This window comes from Chrysemys picta, chromosome 1 (assembly GCF_011386835.1).
Source record: "Chrysemys picta bellii isolate R12L10 chromosome 1, ASM1138683v2, whole genome shotgun sequence".
NCBI lineage: Eukaryota > Metazoa > Chordata > Testudines > Emydidae > Chrysemys > Chrysemys picta.
In genome coordinates this window covers 353,913,654-353,922,809 of record NC_088791.1, presented here as the reverse complement: position 1 = coordinate 353,922,809, position 9,156 = coordinate 353,913,654, and the positions used below count along the sequence as shown (strand labels likewise).

At 48.0% G+C, this 9,156-nt stretch overlaps 1 long non-coding RNA gene across 1 annotated transcript; it reads left to right on the top strand.

Moving 5' to 3' along the window:
- Positions 1-3,056: 3,056 nt before the first annotated feature.
- Positions 3,057-7,604, top strand: LOC135980980 (uncharacterized). Its single transcript, XR_010597947.1, has 2 exons — positions 3,057-3,289; positions 3,888-7,604. It is a non-coding gene; the product is annotated as an uncharacterized LOC135980980 (long non-coding RNA).
- Positions 7,605-9,156: the final 1,552 nt, after the last annotated feature.

The following is a 9,156-nucleotide window of genomic DNA, read 5'->3' as shown; positions in this document are numbered from 1 at the left end:
TGATTTCAGAGAACATTTCATCTCACGTCCTTTTTTTTCACCGCCTTATCTGAGATAGCCTTCGGGACGGAGGAGGGAGGCTTGAAAAATTTGCAGCTGGGGAAAAAGGGAGGGAAGTATTTAAAAAGATACATTTTACAGAACAATGCTTATAATCTTTACTGTGAACAACACTATTCACATTATATAGCACATGTGATTTCGGTAGAAGGTCGCATTTTACATCTTAATATTGAGTGCCTGCGGCTTTGGTGTTAGAGATCACAGACACAGGTCCGGGCAACAGATTTCGGCTTGCATGCGGCCATGGTAAGCCACTGTCTTTCGGCTTCTGCAACCTTCCTAAAAACAGCGCCCTCCTTTCCCACATACCAAGCAAAGCCCATTGAGTGCTGCGGTTTTCCTGTTAACGTACAGCAGCAGAAACCAAACTAACTCCCCCCATCCAATTCTCTGGGATGATTGCTTTATCCCTCCCCGCACCGTGTGGCTGGTATCAGGGAAGATCCCTACTGTCCAGAGTGGTCACAATGGTGCACTGTGGGATAGCTCCTGGAGGCCAATAGCGTCGAATTGCGGCCACACTAACCCTAATTTGAAATGGCAATGTTGATTTCAGCGCTACTCCCCTCGTTGGGGAGGAGTACAGAAATCGATGTTAAGAGCCCTTTATTTCATAGTAAAGGGCTTCGTTGTGTGGACGGGTGCAGGGTTAATTCGATTTAACACTGCTAAATTCGACCTAAAGTCATAGTGTAGACCAGGCCTAACACAGGGAGCTGGCCCATTGCTGGCTTCACATCCCCATTATTCTCAGATTCATTATTTCCAAGGCCAGAAGGCACCATTGTGCTCATCCAATCTGATTCCCTGCAACTCAGAGGCTGGAGACCTGCCCCCAAATAATTCCCAGAGCAGAAGATTTAGAAAAACATCCCGTCTTGATTTAACAATGGTCAGTGATAGAGAATCCACCACAACCCTTGTAAATTGTTCCAATGGTTAATTCCCCTCGCTGTTAGAAATCTCCCTTTTATTTCCAGTCTGAATGTCTCTAGCTTCCACTTCCAGCATTGGAAAGTGTGAAACTTTTCTCTGCTAGGGAGCAGAGCCCATTGTTAAAAGTTTGTTCCTTGTGTAGATACTTACACACTGTGAACAGACTTAACTTTTTCTTTGTTAAACTAAACCGATTGTTCTCTTTGAGCCTGTCACTATCAGGCAGGGTTTCTAATCCTTTACTCATTCCCATGGCTCTTCTTTGAGCCCTCTCCAATGGATCAGCATCTTTCTGGGGTCTGCCCATTTTGGGGAGCAGGGAGGTAGGGGCTAGGCCACCCCTCAAAGCTGCAGACTTTAACCAAAAACAGCTCAGCAGATTACCTCTCTAGCACCCTGACACCCATTTCCCAATGGCATCCAAACCCCAAATAAATCTGTTTTATTCTGTATAAAGCTTATACAGGATAAACTCATAAACCTCTATAACACTGATAGAGAGATATGCACAGCTGTTTGCTCCCCAAGTCTTGTCACTAAAAGCTGTGTAGTTTAGACAAGGCCTTATTCTCCTAACTTTAGACATAGAAATAATACATGCAAACAAATAGGATGAACACACTCAGTAGATGATAAGCTTTGTAATGATACCTTACAAGAGACCTTTTGCATAAAGCATATTCCAGTTACATCATATTTACATTTATAAGTGTATTTTCATAAAGCATATGGAGAGTGCAACATCACACCCCCTCTTTGGTCTCAGGTGACGGAGGGCACCGGCCATCGCTTACTTGCAGGCAGCTGGAGCCGCCTCACCTGGCCCAGAGGGCCTCTGTAAAAGTCACACACCCTTAGTCCCACCACCTAGTCATTGGTGCAGCACACAGGGAAACTGAGGCACACACAGTATTCATGCAAAAACGTAAGACTCAAATATGCTTGTGTACAACATAATAAGGAGGAAAAACCCCTTGTGTCACAGGTGCGTACTAGCGCCAAAGGGCCCTGTAGACTCATGTTCAAGACCTGTGGTCCCTGACACTCATACAGAAATGGAGACAGAGTCAAACAGGCCGATGGCAGCCTTCTCTCCTGGCGCCCTTTACTATTGCTGCCAGTCAAGTCTGGACTGAGAAGACAAATTCTCTGACTCTGCCCCTGACAGACAGAAGCAATCAGGACAGCCCACCGGACCCGGAATCCGTAGGGGACATTACCCAGTGATAATCCTAGACATGTAGGACTGGAAGGGACCTCAACGGGTCATCTAGTCCAGGCCCCTACACTGAAGGCAAACAGTTTCCAAAGTGGCTGCTGATTTAAAGGGTTTTAGGATGGGACGACGGGGCACTGGAATGAGGGGGACCAAGGGCCTTGGCCCCATCACTTTTAAAAGTTGGAGGGCTAAGTCCTCCCAATGTTTACCAGCCAGAAGGGCGAGCGACGAGGAAGGAAGGGGGCAGAAAGCAGTGAATGGGGGCTCGGGGAGAAGGAGTGGGATGGGGCCTCAGGGCAAGGTGCTGTGTGAGGGTGGGGCCTCAGGGGGAAGGGCGGTGCAGGCAGCGGCTTGGGGAGGAGGGTTGAGGTGGGTTTTCAGGGGCAGAGGCAGGGCAAGTCAGGGCCTTGGGGAAAGGGGCAGTGCGGGGGGGCAGGCCACAGTTCAGGCACTGGTGCCCCCCCCCCACACACACACTTTTTGGAGCTTCTCCCCCTCCTGTTTGGATGCTGAGCTTCAGTCATTCAGGATCTGGCTTTTCACAGCCGCTGAGCACCCGCAACTCCAGTGGCAGAGCGTGGGAGATGCGAGAGCTCAGCACCTCTTGAAATCTTGGCTGAGGTGTGTCCCAGGTTGGGGGCTGCAGCAGGTCAACTCTGCACCTTGGTAGAGGAACATGGGAACCACCAGATTGGATCAGAGCCGGGTCCATCTAGCACAGTAGCCCATGGCCAGCACCATATGCTTCAGAAGAAGCTGTGAAAATCTCTCATGAGGGGGATATGGGATAATCTTCCCCTCACAGCCTGCGTCCCATCCTTATCTCTAACATAAAAGCGGCCTCCCAGCCAGGCAGCGGCACAGCTGCGAGCAGCGGCACCGGAGGCAGCAAACAGGGCGGCTAACAGGGGAGTTTGAGAGGGAGTTTGCAGGGGGAGGTAAGGGGGGAGGCAGTAGGGCGCGGTGTGGTGTGTGCTCTGAGTCCACAGGCGCTGCGGGCAGAGATTGCAGCAGCCATGAGCCAAGCAGCAGCAGCAGACAGAATGCAGATGGCCGCATGTGGAAGCTGTGGTATGTATATGGTCCTAGCAGGGGAGCTGGAACAGAGGTATTTGTGTATGAAGTGTCGCCTGATAGTGTTACTGGAGGAAAAGATTAAGGGGCTGGAGATGCAGGTAGAGACCCTGGTGGAGTTTAGGCGGGGGTTTGAGCAGCTGATGGAGGACAGGCAAGGGGGGACGGAAGGAGAATGCCCTGTGGTGGAGGTAGAGGCAGAGGTAGAGGACGGTGAGAGGGGAATGGAAGGGAGAGAACATGGGAGGTGGAAGCATGTGACTGTGAGAAGCAGGCCAAGGAAAAGAAGGGCCAGTGAGGGGGGAATAGAACTCAGGAATAGGTTCGAGTGTTTGGATAGCGAGGTGGAAGGGCAGCAGGTGGCGACTGAAGGTGGGAGGGTGAGGAAGAAGAGAAGAGCTGCTAGTCCAAGAGAGAGGGGGGAGGAGTTGATGGAGACAGCACCAATTCTGGGCCCCGCGAGGATTCAGGAAGGCATAAGGGAAGATAGGAATAGGCACAGGTCAGGACTAGAGGGATCGGAGACTAGATTTCTAGATCGCACTGTTGCCAGGCGACGGCAGGTGTATGTAATTGGAGACTCTTTACTGAGGAGATTGGATAGGCCTGTGACCAGGGCGGACCCGGAAAACAGAAGGGTGTGCTGTCTACCGGGCGCAAGGATACGCGATGTGGACCTGCGGTTGAAAAGGATCCTACAAGGAGCAGGTAAGAACCCCCTGATAATCCTTCATGTAGGAACGAATGATACGGCTAGGTTCTCGTTAGAGAGGATCAAGGGAGATTATGCTAGGCTGGGGAAGACTCTCAAGGAAATAGAGGCTCAGATTATCTTTAGTGGGATTCTGCCCGTTCCGAGGGAAGGGCAGCAAAGGGCGGATAGGATTGTGAGAATAAATAGTTGGCTAAGGGAGTGGTGCTATAAGGAGGGCTTTGGGATGTATGGCCACTGGGAGGCTTTCGGGGACAGACACCTGTTCTCGCGGGATGGGCTTCACCTGAGTAGGGAAGGAAATAGACTTCTGGGAGGGAGGCTGGCTCATCTTATCAAAAGAGCTTTAAACTAGCAAGTTTGGGGAGACGGTTGGGAGATGCACAGTTAATCTCCACGCCAGATTCCAGTATGGAGAAGGTGAGTAAAATGAGAGGAGACATAGCTGGGGAGATGAGATTGGACATAGGAAGGACAGGAGGGACGGACACTAGGAGGCCCGCAACATATAGTGCTACTAATGGGAGACGGGCTAAACGAGATACATTAGGGTGTCTATACACCAATGCCAGAAGCCTAGGTAAGAAAATGGAGGAATTGGAGCTCCTGGTCCAAGAGCTGAAACCAGATATCGTAGGAATAACGGAAACCTGGTGGAATGACAGTCACGACTGGAACACAGGTATGGAGGGCTATGCGCTGTTTAGGAAAGATCGGAACAGAGGTAAAGGTGGGGGGGTGGCATTGTATGTCAATAGTGAAATAAACTGTAAAGAAATAATAGTGGATGGATTAGACAACACAGAGTCCGTCTGGGCAATACTCACAATGGGTAATAGGACTTCTAGAGCCTCTCCGGGGATAGTGCTTGGAGTGTGCTATAGACCGCCGGGATCGACCCAGGATATGGATAAGGAACTATTTAATGTGCTTAGAGAAGTAATTAGTAATAGAAACTGTGTAATTATGGGGGACTTTAACTTCCCGGATATAGATTGGGGAACAAACGCTAGTAGCAATAATAGGGCTCAGATGTTCCTAGATGTGCTTGCGGATCAATTCCTCCATCAAGTGGTAGCTGAACCGACGAGGGGGGAGGCCATTTTAGATTTGATTCTGGTAAGTAGTGAGGACCTCGTTGAGGAAGTGGTAGTAGGGGACAATTTGGGCTCCAGTGATCATGAGCTAATTCGGTTTAAAATACAGGGAAGGAGTAACAGAATTAAGTCAAAGACTAGGGTTTATAATTTTAAAAAGGCCAATTTTAACAAATTAAGGGGACTGGTAAGGGAAGTGGATTGGGCAAACGTATTAATGGATTTAAAGGCAGAAGAGGCCTGGGATTACTTTAAGTTAAAGATGCATGAGCTGTCGGAGGCCTGTATTCCCAAAAAGGGAAAAAGATTACCAAGCAAGAGATTTAGACCGAGCTGGATGAGCGACCGACTCAAAGGGGCGATTAGGAAAAAACAGAAAGCGTACAAAGAGTGGAAGAGGGGAGGGATCAGTAAGGAAATGTACCAAAGTGAAGTCAGAGAATGTAGAGATAGAGTGAGAAAGGCCAAAGGCCGTGTAGAGTTGGACCTAGCGAGGGGAATTAAAAGCAATAGTAAGAGGTTTTACAGCCACATAAACAGGAAGAAAGCAAAGAAAGAAGAAGTGGGACCGCTGAAGACTATTGCCGGAGAGGAGATTAAAGACAATCTAGGCATGGCGCAATATCTCAATGAATATTTTGCGTCGGTGTTTAATGAGGCCAATGAAGGGATTAGGGATACTAGCACCATTACAGAGGGGCGTTCGGGATGGGGTATTACCGTAACCGAGGTAGAAACAAAACTTGAACGCCTTAATGGGGCTAAGTCGGGAGGACCGGACGATCTTCATCCGAGAATATTGAAGGAATTGGCGCGGGAAATAGCGGGCCCGTTAGCGATAATATTTAATGAATCTGTAAACTCGGGGGTGGTCCCGTTAGACTGGAGAATAGCTAATGTGGTTCCTATTTTCAAAAAAGGGAAAAAAAGTGATCCGGGTAACTACAGGCCTGTTAGTTTAACATCTGTAGTGTGCAAGGTGTTAGAGAAAATTTTGAAGGAGAAACTAGTTGAGGACCTGGAGGGTAGTGGCAATTGCGATAATTTACAACATGGTTTTACGAAGGGCAGATCGTGCCAAACGAATCTGATCTCCTTCTTTGAGAAAGTAACGGATTTATTAGATAAGGGAAATGCGGTGGACCTAATATACCTGGATTTCAGTAAAGCGTTTGATACTGTACCCCATGAGGAACTATTGGTTAAACTGAAAAACATGGGGATCGATATTAAAATCCAGAGATGGATTAGGAATTGGTTAATGGGGAGAATGCAGCGGGTCGTATTGAAGGGTGAACTGTCAGGTTGGAGGGAGGTTACCAGTGGAGTTCCCCAAGGTTCGGTTTTGGGACCCATTTTATTTAATCTATTTATAACTGACCTCGGAACCGATTGCAGGAGTAGGCTGGTAAAGTTTGCGGATGATACGAAGGTGGGAGGCGTTGTAAATTCGGAAGAGGATAGGGATATCCTGCAGGGAGACTTGAATGAGCTTGTGAATTGGAGTGTCAGAAACAGGATGAAATTTAATAGTGAAAAGTGTAAGGTGATGCATTTGGGGATGACCAATAACAATTTTAGTTACAAGATGGGGACGCATTGGTTAGAAGTAACGGAAGAGGAGAAGGACCTAGGGGTCCTTGTGGACCGCAGGATGACTATGAGTCGACAGTGTGACGTGGCGGTGAAAAAAGCCAATGCTGTCTTGGGATGCATTAGGCGAGGTATATCTAGTAGGGATAAGGAGGTCCTGCTTCCGTTGTACAAGGCGCTGGTGAGACCTCATTTGGAGTACTGTGTGCAGTTTTGGTCTCCCATGTTTAAAAAAGATGAACTTAAACTGGAACGGGTGCAGAGAAGGGCCACTAGGATGATCAGAGGAATGGAAAACCTGTCGTATGAAAGGAGACTAGAGGAGCTTGGGTTGTTTAGTCTGACAAAGCGAAGGCTGAGGGGGGATATGATTGCTATCTTTAAATATATTAGAGGGATTAATACAAGGGAGGGAGATGAATTATTCCAGCTAAGTACTAACGTGGACACGAGAACGAATGGATATAAACTGGCCGTGGGGAAGTTCAGGCTTGAAATTAGACGAAGGTTTCTGACCGTTAGAGGGGTGAAATATTGGAACGGCCTTCCGAGGGAAACGGTGGGGGCGAGGGATTTGTCTGGCTTTAAGATTAAGTTAGATAAGTTTATGGAGGGAATGGTTTAATGGTAAAACATAGCTGTCAAGGAAAACCAAGCAATGGTAGGTAAATAGCATAATGGCTAAAAGGGGTCAGAATGGAGACTCTTGCCTATATGCTCGGGGTCTTACTGATCGCCATATTTGGGGTCGGGAAGGAATTTTCCTCCAGGGCAGATTGGCTGAGCCGCTGGAGGTTTTTCGCCTTCCTCCGCAGCATGGGGCAGGGATCTCTAGCAGGAGGGTCTCTGCCGATTGAGGTCACTAATAACAGGATTGGGGACTTCAGCAGCAGAGTCCAGGGAAGGGGCGGGGACGGTTTTATGGCCTGCAGCGTGCAGGGGGTCAGACCAGATGATCATAATGGTCCCTTCTGACCTTAAAGTCTATGAGTCTATGAGTCTATGAGTCTAACAGAGATTGGCTTCAACCCTTAGCCATGGGGGTCACTCTCCCTTCCAAAATGTGTGTTGTCATTAGGTCTGGTAACTCTGGGTATTTTTGATACCCAGATAAATGTCCAATCCCTTTATGAATCTTGCTAAAGTTTTGGCCTCAACAAAATCCTGCAGCAGTGAGTTCCACAGTTTGATTACTTGTTTTGTGGGAAAGTAGTTCCTTGTATTTGTTTTTATTTGCCACCTTCTACTTTCCTTGCATGTCTCTTGTTCCTGTGTAATGAGAGGTAGAGCAGCTCCTGATTTCCCCTCTCTCTACCACCTACCATCTTACATATACATATAGAGCGAGACAAAGGGCGGGGGAGGTGATATATTTTATTGGGCCAACTTCTGTTCAGGGAGAGCGACAAGCTATTGAGCGACATGGAGCAGATATTCAGGTCTGAGAAAGGTACTCGGGATGTCCCTCCTAAATACAAGGTGGAACAGAGAGTTCAGTGTGAGTAGTTTGCACCTGTTCAAAGGGACCATTCAAGGTGAACAGGCCGACAGAAGTTGGTCCAGTAAAAGATATTCCCTCCCCCCCGCCTTGTCTTTCTAATATCCTGGGACTGACGGAGCTACAACGACATGGCACACACACAGATAGGTTTTCAGGATGGTTGCACTAAATGAGACTAAAGGCTGTCTGTAAAAACGACTGTGATGGTTCTCACGGCTCCCAGGACTGTGAGTGAACCTGTTACCCCCTGACTCCAGGGTCCAATTTTTCATAAGAACGTCCCCGCACCAGGAGATGTCCCAGCACCAGGAGATGTCTCCTCTGTGAAAGGATCCAGACGGCCGCTCCCCACTCTGTGTTATCATGAGACAGTCTATATGCATCCGAAGAAGTGGGCTGTAGTCCACGAAAGCTTATGCTCTAATAAATTTGTTAGTCTCTAAGGTGCCACAAGTACTCCTGTTCTTCTTTTGTTTCTGTTCATAGGCAGGGCAATCCTGTCTGTTGTAATGTTCCTTCATTGTTTGCAGTTGTCTAGAATGGTTTTCCATTGATAATCTTGGGCTGGAGCAAGGGTGGAGAACTGAGCCTGGCATTACATCCCTGGCTAACTAGGGTGGGGTGACGACGCCCTCCTGGAATGGCCATCACCAAGACACACTATGACCTGGTGACTAACTTCTACTCCAAGTCCATAAAGCTCATTGTCAATATCAATACGTTACTTGTTAACTATTACCCAGACATGCGTTTTGCAATAGTTGTGAAGCTTGGCAAGTTACGAGCTTTCTGCACACACCTCACATGCTACTCTTTATGGGTAAATATTCCGTAAGCCTTGTGTGTGGTGTAGTGAGTTTGTCAGGACTGAGATGTGAGCTGTTTGCAAGGAAGAGGGAACTCTTTGCTGGGGCCCTCAGTGTCACAAGGACCTTTGTAAATAACATACAAAAGTAGAAAT